The sequence below is a fragment of the Biomphalaria glabrata genome, chromosome 6, assembly GCF_947242115.1.
Source record: "Biomphalaria glabrata chromosome 6, xgBioGlab47.1, whole genome shotgun sequence".
Classification (NCBI taxonomy): domain Eukaryota; kingdom Metazoa; phylum Mollusca; class Gastropoda; family Planorbidae; genus Biomphalaria; species Biomphalaria glabrata.
This window is the reverse complement of record NC_074716.1, coordinates 31817335-31831678: the sequence shown is the minus strand read 5'-3', so window position 1 is coordinate 31831678 and position 14344 is coordinate 31817335. Positions and strand designations below refer to the sequence as shown.

Below are 14344 nucleotides of genomic sequence, written 5' to 3'. Positions count from 1 at the left end.
CCCATGGCAACAAACGAGCAGCAATGAAATAGATTTGATACCAAGATCAACTGTCACGCCTTCAGATATTGTTACAAATTAGAGCTCGATTTTGATTTGGTTTAGTTGGCAGCGGTGAAGTTTAGCATCCTTGACATTGTTTAGTTTGTCGTGATCATCTCTACTTCAGTGAAGTCCAGTAGGGCGTCGGCGACGTAGGCGCCATTATCCCGTTGGCCGTTAGAAAGGCTTTTATCCAACAACCAGGCCTGGACATGGGGCTCTTCATGGGGATCATCTCCACTAGGATGTTGCACTGCCATAGTTTATTTTATAATTTATCTCAAAGTAAGAATGGTCTATCTTATACATAGTAAGAATGGTCTACCTTATACTTAGCGAGAATGGTCTATCTTATACTAATTTTCCTGGGCAGGTTTTGTGATTATTTGTATTGTGAGTACACGTATTGTATATTAAGAATCGCCATCTTTCCATGAAATAAAAATGTAGAATATATTATACATATTTGTCCTCTTTTTTTTCATGACTCTTATAATTCTAAAAGATTTTAGTTTCTTGGATTAGGATTTAATAAGTAAGTAGTTCCCCCTTTCAGACCTTGTGGTCTATAGGGCAGATGATGTAAAGGTCATCTGTTTACGGTTAACAAGGGTGTCATGGGGCCAGCACAACGATCAACCGCATTTAATTTTCCCAAACTAATGCCAGGTACCCACTAGGAGCTGGATGGGGGTCACTCAGAGGTATCCACTAGGAGCTGGGTGGACTCAGAGGTACCCACTAGGAGCTGGGTGGACTCAGAGGTACCCACTAGGAGCTGGGTGGACTCAGAGGTACCCATTGGGAGCTGGGTGGATTCAGAGGTACCCATTGGGAGCTGGGTGGACTCAGAGGTACCCATTGGGGGCTGGGTGGACTCAGAGGTACCCATTGGGAGCTGGGTGGATTCAGAGGTACCCATTGGGAGCTGGGTGGACTCAGAGGTACCCATTGGGAGCTGGGTGGACTCAGAGGAGCCCAAAGATCACGAAATAAAAAAATCCCAGTCTTCGCCAGGATTCGAACCCTCAAGTCAAGCGCTTTACCGCTCAGCCACTGCGCACCCAACATGATTTACTGATGCAAACTGAATATTCTTAAAAGAATTTATTTTTAAAAATTAAAGAAATCATGTATAAAACAAAAATGTCCACGAAATTTAAAGAAAATGAGCTATTTCCTCCAAAAAGCCTAAACTACAAACTCCATTTAAAATAATTTTAAAGGTTAAAAACTATGTAAAATGCAAGAAACTATATTTTGAATCTCCTATAGTTATAAAGTACATATAAATATTTCTGCACTGGTGTCATTCAGGCTCTCTGTGGGACTATATTGCAACGCTAAACCCATGTGGATATCATGATTTTAAAACACAGAAATTGTATTACCAAGCACATCATTTCTAGACTTTTTATTGATTTTGTATTTGGAAAAGTCGTAAAATCAAATATTCGAAACTTCCGAGAGAAATTCTTCACTAAGCAGCAGGACATTGCAAACAGCGCGCGCATTCGACAACAAAAGTTCTTGGCGCCCCAATTCTAAAAGGAGTACAAACACGCTTTACCATTGTCACCATATTCATAGATAGAATTGACATTGCTACACCATCATCTGTCTCACCTGGGGTCTATTGGGACAGATGCAACTCACGGGCAGACACTAAAATAGCCTCCCCCCCCCTTTTCCTTTTTTTAGAAAAAAAAAATGAAAATCACTTTTTTTTTCACTTCATTTCAATTGTTCTCTCCATTGCAAGACGTCATTGGAAGAGGCGAAGGAAAAGAATAAGATTTGATAAGGGTGCGAAACAACAACCAAAATCACCGTATTGAACAATAGCAGGGGCGAAGTCGGGTGGGGGGCGCACTAAACAAAACCATATTGATATTCATGGTTTCCCTATTTTTATCCCTCCCCCCTCTCTTTTCAACTGAAACTCACGTAAAAGTGTTTGTTTTTATCTCAGAACGAGGCTATTCACTGCTACGATGGGCGCAGATAGAACTATAGGACTAGAAAGATGGGTGTAAAGAGGACAAATACACACAAGACCCTGGCCAGACGATTATGAGCCCGGGGGTGCTAGCAATACCTCTAACTGCTGCTCTAAGATACACACGGGCAGCCATCGCGTTTCAAATTTCAAATCTATGTCATCGCAATGACTATAATTTTCTCTATTCTACTTAGTTCGCCCTCTCCCCCATCCAACAATTTCTTTTTTCCTTATGCTCCCCCTCCCTTTCGTATGCCATTATAACCTTTAATAGCGACCAAATGAAATCAAAATCTGGAAGAAAAGAAAATGGAACTTGACACAGAGAGGGAAATGTTAAAGTTACCTGCTTTACAGTGAACAGTTGGGGAGGGGGTAGTGTGTGTGTGTGGAGATTCACCAGCGGGGCTCACAATACCATACCGCCCCTTCAACTGTGGAGGGGGGAGGGGGAAAAGTGAATTGCGCGTTTCTTCGTTCAAGTGTTGTGACATTATGGCGGCCATTGAGAGCTCTTCTGTATCGGAGGAGAACAAATACTCTCGGAGTCTATAAAAACACATAGCGACAAAACGGCGATTTGGGAAGAAAAGAAAGAAAAAGCGGCCCGATCTTTTCAAAGAAAAAAATATTGACAAACCGTATTATGAATGATTCTGTGGAGAAAAAAAAGGTAGGCTTGGTCGAGTCCCTAAAGTTTCTCGGGCCAACCCCCTAGAAATACTAGCAAGGGACGTAAGCGAAGAGCTCTCAAGAATCTAGCCAGGCCGAGCAGAGTGCAGATAGACATTTACAAGTTAGGTTTGGGAATCCACTTGGACTGGGTCGGAACATTTTGACACTGTTAGTGAGTTAAACGAGGGTCTATTGTAAGCAACCTTCTTTATAATCGTATACAGTGCCTCACTTTATTCTTGAACTTAGCTACTGGTACAAGTCTTTTTGTTTGGACCTGATTCTATCTATCTATCTAATCTATCTATCTATCTATCTATCTATCTATCTATCTATCTATCTATCTATCTATCTATCTATCTATCTATCTATCTATCTGTCTGTCTGTCTGTCTGTTGTCTAAATGTGTGCACGAGCTTTATGCTTGTTTATAATGTCAGCTTTTTGTCTTGCTTCCTTCTTCCCTGTAACAAATATTTTAGAAAGCTTATATCAACTCACTCCATCTGTCTGTCTATCTGTTTGTCTGTCTGGTAAAAAGTTTGTACACGCTATTCTCCGACAACCAATTTGGATCAAGCTGAAATTTAGCACAATCCTTTTTTTTTTACCTGACTACACAAGATTCTATCAAAAAAAAAATTTAACCATCTAGTTAATTAATCATTTTGTTGGGTATTGAACAAGGGAAAGAAATTGTACTTGACTGATGTGGTGATATAATCTAAATTAGTCGCCTTTATAGGTCGCCGCCATAAATTTGAAACTAACCATAGATAACTATAAAAACTACTAATTTCGCACGCACTTCACTAGCGCAGTGGTTAGAATGCCGCCTTGAGAAGACTGGAGCCAAGAGTTCGAAAACGGGTCTGTCCACTTTTTTTTTTCTTTCTTTTTTTTTTTAATACATGCAATTTAAAGCGATTACGTTAAAATTCAACCTGATACCCGCTTTTTTCTCCCCTCACACCATTCTCAACTGGTCTAGACAAGTGATAGGATCCTGGCGCTAAACGAAAGCTAAAAGCAAGAAATAGTGTTACATGTCTTAGGCCTATTGGACTTATTGCTCCAACTGGGCAACGCGCCCTCCCCACACCTTTTACATTAAGTATATCACTATCAGTCATGGCTCTTGTCACCGATTTTTACAGATATAGGACTTAGAGGGTTAATATATTTAGTGTAGGGCTGTAGGCCAATCGTAAGATTGACGTAACTTCATTTAACTCACAGGGACCAATTGCGTTTGAGTTTCCTCCTACGCATGTTGTATAACAAATGTTGGTATAATGATCTAATTAATATTAATAGTTGTTATTGTAAAAAAAAATTAGAAGAGGGGGCCTCGCAAGCATCCATTAAATTGGGACCCGCAATTCGTAAGGCCGGCCCTGTCACAATGGGTTTTGAATTGGAATTGAGAACCTCAATGCAAAAGGCATTCTCCATTTTCACACAAAAATACACAGATCTAGATTGTGTAGTGACCAAACAATGCACTACTATGGTTAGGTGAGAACCAATCAATGCACTACTATGGTTAGGTGAGAACTAAATCAATGCACTACTATGGTTAGGTGAGAACTAAATCAATGCACTACTATGGTTAGGTGAGAACTAAATCAATGCACTACTATGGTTAGGTGAGAACTAAATCAATGCACTACTATGGTTAGGTGAGAACTAAAACAATGCATGATCCAGGGGAGTGGGTATGCTTGTTCAGACACTGTTGCTAAACTCGAAAATGTCTGTCTTGATACGCTAACGCCAAATTTTAGCACACAGCTGAATGACCACAGGTAAGGATACATGATGAATAAAATGATTTCTTTAAAATGTCTGTCTATGAGAATATAGTCGTCTGCTGCAAGAGTCACATGGTTCTAGAAAATAAAATTGAGCACATTTATTTCTGTATGTGCGATCTATGATACATTCACTAACCTGTATTTCTGTTCTTCCAGTAAGCTGCTATTCCTTTCTGTTGCTAAGGACGCTCGTAACGTATTCAGTGAGCAAGACAACGGAGATGTTTGTTACCAGGGAAACTGTGCAACTTATTAGCAGATAAATATTTTTTTCTATTTCAAGCCTATTTCGTTTCAGAGTTTCTTGCGATGTCAACTTAAGGTATCCTGTCATAAAAAAAAAATACAATAACAACTTTTTAATCATGTTTTAAAAAAATCAAATTTTACAAAAGCTACAATAATTTCCATCGTGTTTGTGAAATGGAACTTATGTAAGAATTGCAAGGTTTTAGTAGAATGAGTTGCTTCTCGTTGCTAGAAACTTGACGCTTTGAACACATGAAAAATATAACACAGCTATGGAACGTTTACATTTTCCAGTAGTTGCATTTTCTTTCATATGTCAACCCAGAGACAGACAGACAGACAGACAAAGACATAGAGAAGTCATTTTTAGCGGCCTCCGAAAGGGGAAAAGACGCTATTAGTTTTGTGTGAAATGTCTGTCCGTCTGTCCGTCCCGTTTAGATATCGTAAACTAGAAAAGAGTGAAAATCCGACATCATAATATTTTAGTCCATTCAAAGTTCTGATGCAACGGCTACTTTTTTCTTTTCTAAATTGGAAAAGTCCAATTTTTTTAAACACTTATGCAAGCAGTTTTTTTTTTTCCATAAAAATACACCACTTTTACAACTATTCACTATTAATAGTAACAAACACGGGAGGCTCTCTAGTAGGATTTATATAACATCACAATGTTTCTAACACATTTATTAGACTTTTTGTTAAAAATTTATTTTTTGCAATGAGATAATAATTAGTAGAAGTTCCGACTTCTAAGTATTAAATGTACCCAAAAATAATGTTTACTTTTTTTAAGAGAAAAAAAAATCTATTTAGTATGCATATAGGTTGGACATAATTTAAAACAACAATTAATAAGTAGGTTTTCATATTATCGCATGAACTGCTATGCCACACTACCACCACAGAACACTTAACTAAAGGAATTTTTTTTTTTTACGGAAATGTTTTTTTTTTTTTTAGGATTTGAATAAGACATTGACCCTTTACAAAACTATTACATTGATTAGATACTCATTATAAGACATCAGTTAGGCCAGGTTCGCATTTAATTTCACATTGACTTTCACCTATCCTCTGGTCTGCTGGACCGATGGGGCACCACACAAGATCTATCAACCTTCTTTCTCCATTCTTCTCTGTCATTTATCTTTGATAGAATTTAATTCTGATGTTCTTTCTGAAAATATTGATACCTGCGTTTTTATCTGCCTGGGTGGACCACTTCGGGTGCCGATTCTGAATTTGTGTTTCCACACAAACTGTTTTTGTAACTTTGTTATATTTTTTTTTTTTAGATTTCAATAGTGATAAACGCTAAATAAATTTCTATTTATTCATTAACAAACCAATCTTTCATGACTATGCAACTATTCTGAACAGATTTAAGTTTAGGTATTCGTGTTACTTATATTATAATAAAAATGCATATTTAAAAATGAAGGAAAACCCTGCTAACTTAGAGATCACTTGAATGTAACCAGGCTATTATCAAGATGTCACAAAAAGTACGCTACTGTTTTGGCACAGACTGCGGGCCGTTCGAGTTTTTCTTAATTTATAAAATACTAAATTTTGTATAATAAACATTTTGTTTAACTCTACTAGACAATGGTATAAAAAGTTTACATTCTCCCTATCCTTTATTCACGCACACCCCCACCCCCCGCCCCAAAATAAAAGTTCCCCTTTCAAAACTTGTGGTCTACAGGGCAGATGATGTAAAGGTCACCTGTTTATGTGGCCTAAGGCTAACGAGTATGTCATGTGGGCAGCACAACGACCGATCGCCTTTACTTTTCACCAACTAGTGTTAGGTACCCATTAGAGCTGGATGGACTCAGAGGTGCCCAAAGATCCCCCAAAATAAGTTGTAATAATTTTAACTATTTTATGAATGCATATTGCGAACCATGAATGGCTGCGTGATCGTTTGATACTCCAGACTGAAGACTTGAGACTGACCGCGCTATCCTGTTGCGTCCAATGGGTGGTTTCGGCTTCCATGTAATACTCTTCAATTCTGAAGGAACATGTACGGCATACAAACTATGGAAGGTGACATTCCTACCTGAGACTATGGCACTGACATGCTCCCCCTTTCCCTCTCTATAAATTATAGGCGAGCTGTACGTAACGGACAGGATTAGATTCATTAGTTTTCCTAATTTTTCTTTAGTTGTAGATACGATAAATTAAATAAATAATGTTCGTATTAAAAAAGAATTGTTTCATGTCTCTAAAAATATTACAACCCACACTTTATAGGCCTATATGTAGTGACATGACAATAGTTGCACTAGAAACTTAAATCCCAGATCTAAGGAGACAAATTACTTATGTTCTTTCTATAAGAAATACTTTTGAACATAAACAAACAAACAAATATTGATATGTTCTTTTTAGATTTATAACAAAATAAATTATTTTAAGAGGCTAAAAATATGTACAATCCTTTACAATCCTGCGCCAAAACTGCAGCGTCAAAAAGGTCGAGTCAAAACGGCTGCACCAAAAAGTTCAGCCTTCAATAACACAATTACAAACTTTAAACTAGATATAACCAAGATATATGATTAAAAAAATACATCCTCGATGTAAGACCTACGATAAAACGTAGTTACAACTAAATTATTATCATAATATAACCTACATTATACTTATAACCAATGTATATAAAAAAAAAGTAAAGCACCCTTTTCAAACCTTGTGGTCTATAGGGCAAATGATATAAAGGTCATCTGTTTCTGTGGCCTACGATTCACGAGTGTGTCATGTGGCCAGCACAACGACCAACCGCCTTTACTTTTTCCAAACTAATGTCAGGTACCCATTAGAGCTGGGTGGACTCAGAGGCGCCCAAAGATTCCGAAATTAAAACTCCCAGGCTTCATCAGGATTCAAACCCGAGACCCCGGTTCGGAAGCCAAGCGCTTTACCGCTCAGAGACCGCGCCTCAAAATTATATAACTGAGATAAAAAAATAACCGAGAATAGACGATAAGATCTAAATATAAGACTTAGAACAATGTTTTCGAAATTCACCATAAGCACAAATGGTTTTTGACTCAGAAACACTGCTTTAAAAAAAGATGAGTACTACTGGGCCTTTGCTAGAATGCATAACATATCACTTGTTCCATGCATACATTTTCATAAAGCGAGGGGCATCTAACAGTCGTACAACCTGCCATCTCCATAGAGTCAGATTAGCACATCAAGACATTATTTTCCAGATAACGATACAACTTTGAAACCTCTGGAACCATCCATGCATGAGGAGTATCCGTGCAAAGGTTCTCAACGTAAGGTTCGCGCAACACCAAATGGTTCGCAACTAGGCAGTATCACTCAAGATCCGCGAACGTATTTTATTTATGTTATTAAGTGAACCACCAAGAAATGATTATTTAGTGCTGCCCAGCGACACATAGGATCTTGCTAACAAGTCAAGAACATTGAATTACGGAAGCTCGTATCTACTGGATTTAATAGATTCTGAAGATTAAAAGTGAAATTGAAACCTGTTACACTACATATTCCGTGAGCAGTTATCTAAAAGCTTTATTGTAGATTCGTTATCTCAAAGTAAAAAAATAAATTAGATATAGTGCTGTTGATAAAGTATATCTTACGCCAAGCGAGTTGGTGGTCAAGGGGTTAAATACTCGTCATTCGATCTAATTGTCGTGTGATTGAGTCCTACTAGAGAGGCTAAGAACTCGATTGTCGATCCAATGATCGCGGAATGAGGTCCTGCTAGACTCACAGTGGTTCTCAACCATTTAAGCTCTCGACCCCTTTTTACAACCCAACACTCTGCCGCGACCCCCCTCCCCTTACACACACATACAGCAATAGAAGAGTATACAATAATAATCCATATTTTCGATGGTCTTAAGCGACCCCTGGCAAATGGTCAATCGACCCCCAAGGGGGTCGCGATCCACAGGTTGAGAACCCATGTGCAGCTAAAGGTACTAGAATTATTCTTAGGGGTGTGTAGATCTAATTATGTTCCTGGTCTATGCTGGTTGAACGTAAAGCTGATAGGTCGTTGTGATGAAAGCACTATACCAATGTTAACTTCTCCAAGGACAATGGACAATGTTGTGCCTTAGAAACCCGAAAGTTGTGGAGGAATTTATATATTCGGCACTAACAGTTTGTAATACTAATCTAAAGTATTAGAAATGTCGCATTTTGTATTTTAATATCCCATCTACTTTTACACAAATATTTCTATTTCCGTTTTGAGAGGCGTTGAGATGTAAAATTTCAATGGTGACAATGTCGCGCAATAATGAATGTTTTTAATTGACTTGGTCTAATCTTAAACCTTAACGCCGTTAATACGTCCTCACATTTTTGTTATTAGTTTTAAGTTCCAGCCACAGTCAGTGGAGCAGTGGAGCAACAATGGTATCCGTTAAAATAATAATTGAAAAAAAAACACCAATGGAAAACTTCGCTCTATCTGGAAGAAGTTAAGAAAACAATATTAAGTAGAACTGTAGAATAAAACGAAGATGAAGCTGTTAACCAAACTTCAAGAAAACTTCAAGGAAAACGGTTAGTTTTATACGCTTTAGAAGCTATCCCCCTACACGATCGACGTATATTTGTTTACCTAGAAACCGGATACAACAGAAAGAAACATATTTCGGAAGCTGAAAGTTAAGAGTAGTGAAACTAGCCCCTTGTGGAACCAGAAAATGTTTTTCAAAGATGCACCAAGACGCAAAAACAAGAAATTGGCTACAAAACAGAAGAACAGTCTGAACCCTGACCTCGTAACAATGAGAATGCAGCAGAAGACGAACTCCAACTTCAGCTCTTCACTGGCAGCTAGTTTCAAACGCGGTGCTCTTCACTTCGACATGTTATTTAACACCCTCACCAATAAGTACGATATTCACTCACTAATACTTACAGAGAAACAATTTCATTTAATACCAGAAGACTAAACATCTCTAAGACATACACTAGCAGACGTTGAACTGAGAACGAGGTTAGTGTCACATGTTAAACCCTCGGTGTTGTCTACGTTGAACGTCAAAGTTGATTCTTCAGATCCGATTCACTGACAGTTCGATCATTTCCGATCCAATGACGCCAACAAAGGGGCCGAAAACTCCTCCTCTTTAAAATAAAAGAGATTTGGCAAGAGTTTCTTTCTCTTTGCTAGCAGAGAAGTTTATCAGAAAAATCTTATGAAAAGGTGGGGGGGGGGGGGGGCATACAAATCTCACTGAGTGTAACAAACTTACCGTTAGTTTTAAATAGCTAGAGTTTATTTCTTTGGTTTATTTCTTTGTGTTTTGTTTCTTTGCTTGGGGGGGGGGGGGGGGGGGGGGTTAGGCGCCCCAAGTAGACCGCCCCCCCCCCCATTCATTTTCATATTTGTAATTTCAGTTAACCGTTACTTTTTACAATGTTATGTGTTGGCGAGGTTGTAGAAGGCAGGAGGGTAAGGGAGTCATGTTGGAGAGAAGGGAATCAGTGAAGGGTGAAATCAAAGTGTATTTGGAGCGTGGAGGGGCTGGAGAAGGTGGTAGCAGTTCTAAGTAACAGGTAGTGGTGGACACACTCACACACAAACACACACAAATCAGAACAGTTGAAATTATAGACCGTAAGTCTTTGTGGAAGACAGAACCATTTAGGATTCATATGACATATCAGGTTTATGACAGAAAAAAGATACCTCTAATAGATAAAGAAACAATGAAAAAATCAGATCGGTTATAGGAAAACAATGTTTGCAATGTGTTTATTTCAACGCTAGAAAGAGAAACATTACTGGAATGATCTCTTTCAACGGTTAAAGATGGTGTAAAGATGGTGTAGTGAGGGAGGCCGGCACAAATATCAACTTTACAGAGTTTACCAATATTTTTCCATGCAGGTCAGATGGTGTAAAGATGGTGTAAGGATGGTGTAAAGATGGTGTAAAGAAGGTGTAGTGAGGCCGGCACAAATATCAACTTAACAGAGCTTACCACTATTTGTCCATGCAGGTCAGATGATGTAAAGCTCATCCGTTTCTGTTGTCCACGGTTATAAGAGGGTGTCGTGTGGCCAGCACAACGACCAGCCGTCTTTACTTTCCCCAGCTAATGTCAGGTACCCATTAGAGCTGGGTGGACTCAAAGGCGCCCAAAGATCTCGAAATTAAAAATCCCAGTCTTCACCAGGATTCAAACCCGATTCGGAAGCCAAGCGCTTTACCGCTCAGACACCGCTCCTCAACCCCATATAACCAAGATACAAAAAACAAGTGAGAATAGACGAGATGAGATCTAAGACTTAGAACAATGCTTACGACATTCACCATAAGCACAAATGGTTTTTGATTGGAACCCGAGAACCTCAGTTCGGGAGACAAAATAAAAAAAAAAAATAAGACAAGAGAAAAAAAAAAAGAAGTACTTTGCTACTCAGCCTTCTCGCTTCGTCTCCACAAGTGAAGTATTCATTCAACTCAAGACAAGAGCGACAAGGAGAAACTTGACAGCAACTTCCATTCAACTTTGTGATCTAAGCAAACAGGATAAGAGTGAGAGTTGACAGGAAGAGAGAGAGAGAGAGAGAAAGAGAGAGAGAGAGAGAGAGAGAGAGATTTAAAAAATAAGAAAAGAGAAGAAAAGAAAAAAAAAAGAGAAATGAAGAAAGAAGAAAACATGAAAGAAGAAGATCAGAGAAATGTAAAGTTAGAGAACATTCAAGAAATGAGCAAACAACTATTTTAGAGAAGTGAAAAGAATAAAGACAAGGCAAGAAACAAAGCAGGGAAAAGAGAAAAACAAAAACAAAATTATGAAGAAAAAACAAAGACCAAAAAAGAAGTGAACATTCGCTGAGAGAATTGAAAAGAAAAGTTATGCTGATAATTCTTTTTATTTTTTATGAATCATCAATTTGAAAGATCTGGTCAGCACTTGTCACGTGTTATTCCTGCTTGTGTCTGTAGAATAAGTTCCCTACATTTATGCTGTCTACCCATCTCAATGTCGAATCCAATGTGAGGCCAATCGGTTTCCTAATGCTCTATTGTTTGTGCTCCATAATCTCGTTTTGAAAAACGAGGCATGGGCATGTTTGTAGCTGACGATGCCTGTAATGGTGATTCGAGTTGATTCAAGAAAACTATTCTACATCCATCACCCAAACAGCAGCTGGTGAGAGTTAGTAAAAAAAGACTTCTTTCAATTAGGGCGTGGTCACGACTTGTTGACTGGGCTGCTAGGACAACAGGTTCACGCATGTCGCTGGCGTGCTGTGCCCGGGCGCCAACATGGGGGCGGTTCTGCTTGATGAATCCCACGAGGCCAACAGCTACCATCTACGATTTTTTTTTTTAAAGAACAATTAGCTTAATAGAAAAACTTGAAATATAAAAAGAATCTTATTCTAACAATGACTCAAATTAGAATGAAAAGAACTTAGTTGTTACTGATGGAGGCGATGAAACTGGTTCATGAACAAAAAAAAATTCTACTTTAGTAAGCAGTACATTATTATTTACATTATTATTATTTGGGACTATGTTATCTTTTTATAAAGATTATATTATCTCACTCTGTCTGTCCGACGGTTACACATTTTGTACACGTTATTTCTTCCACTTTCCATACTTGAAATAAGATCCAGCTGACCAACAACAAACTGCATAAGATCCAGCTGACCAACAACAAACTGCACAAGATTCAGCTGACCAACAACAAACTGCACAAGATCCAGCTGACCAACAACAAACTGCACAAGATCCAGCTGACCAACAACAAACTGCACAAGATCCAGCTGACCAACAACAAACTGCATAAGCTTCAACCGACCAGCAGTAAAAAACTAGCTTTTTAATATTCAACTTTTTGAAACAATAAACTTGAATATGTCAACAAGATATTTTCGAAGACAACCATGATCATAACGGAGATATTTTTTTTATGTTTGAAAAAAAAAAAAAGACCTTGAGATGTAGTGGAATGGTGTTGGCGGATACTCTGTATCGATATATTGACACTTTTCATGGCCCCAAGCTGAATAGAAGGGCAAGGGAGACAATAAAGGGGGGGGGGTGTAGAGCAATCATCCAATTGAAACAAGGGGCGACCACTTGTGGTGTTAAACAGATCATTAAAATTGGCGTTCTTTGCAGGGCACCCTTTCAGGCGGAACATACTACAGTTGTGATTCCCAAATGGTTTAAAATATAAGAAGCTTCTCCCTGGGTTAGTCAGGGCTAAGAAAGAACTCTTTACCTTGCGACCCAAAGACCAGAGAAGCACTGTATTGCAGCGTTGTGTTTGACCCGGTGTTTTCAACAGCATGGGGATGTTTAGAAACTTGGCTAGCGTAAGAGGGCTTACAGGATGGAGTCTGAGCGAGGTAACACTACAGGTAATAGAAAGGAGGAGGGAGAGCTGGAGGTCAATGAGAGGGAACGGGTGATATTTCCATGAACAACCAAATACATAAATACTAAGCAAATATGTGTGTAGTTACACCATCTGAAAGTCTGAATGTGTCAGAGATAAGTATGACATGACACACACAAACACTTATATTCACCCCCATATATATAAATAAATAAATAAATAAATAAATATATACACACCCATACATATATAATATTTGTATACAAGGTGCGTCAAAAAAATGTATACACACTTTGAACTGTCATATAAATAAATAAATAAATAAATAAATATATACACACCCATACATATATAATATTTGTATACAAGGTGCGTCAAAAAAATGTATACACACTTTGAACTGTCATAAACAATTTATTTCCAGTTCTACAATGCTAAATTTCAGCACATGGAAAGCTTCAATCTTCTATAATCCACGTTTCAATCTTTGTAAGTATTTTAAAATAAATACTTGCCACTAAGTTGCCACCATTGTTCTTTAAGTAAATCTGTTTCATCTTAAAAGGCTAATTGTCGGCAAAAACGTTACGGAATAAATAGAGTAGGCTTTATAATATTTAATAGTGTTTTACTCTATTGATATTGGACGCTATCGAACGAGACACTGTACTTTTAAGCTAGAATAGATATTTAATTACCGATCGATGTGAAAAATAAAGTGATATAAGACTTAGTTCATTATTTGCAACAATGACGTTTCAAAACTCAATGCAAGGACTTTGTCTTATTGTTCGTTTCCTGCTCGACCAGAAACTTGAAACATCTCTCTCCAACAATCACTTACAATTTGCATTTTAATTTATTTCTAAGTCGAATTCTCTCAGTGCATTTTTTTTAAATTTCTTGAAGGCTCTGACAGAAATGATGATAATCTCTTAGCGAGTGCGTATTGAAAAGGATTTATTTAAGATTAGTGATAAGTATGAATGGATCGTATTGGTTAATGCATCCATATTTACGGTCAATGAAACTTGAGATATGTCTATACCCTATTCAGTAAACTCCCCCCCCCCCCCCCCAATCAAACAAAAAATGAGATTGGTAGCTTAATTTTGTTGTCATTGATTCGACTTTTTACCTTTGAACTTCACAGCTTAGATTATTTCCCTTCGCTCTTT

General features: G+C 37.9%; 1 protein-coding gene across 1 annotated transcript in view; it reads right to left on the bottom strand.

The window, feature by feature from the left end:
• LOC106077229 (B-cell lymphoma 6 protein homolog) overlaps positions 1-9875 on the bottom strand; it is a 103887-nt gene extending 94012 nt beyond the window's left edge. Inside the window, exons 1-2 of the mRNA XM_056032003.1 lie at positions 9719-9875; positions 4673-4863 (exon numbers count right to left, since the gene is read on the bottom strand). The gene's annotated coding sequence lies outside the window, so the exon portion shown is untranslated. The remainder of the gene's footprint in view (positions 1-4672; positions 4864-9718) is intronic.
• Between the last annotated feature and the right edge of the window lie 4469 nt (positions 9876-14344).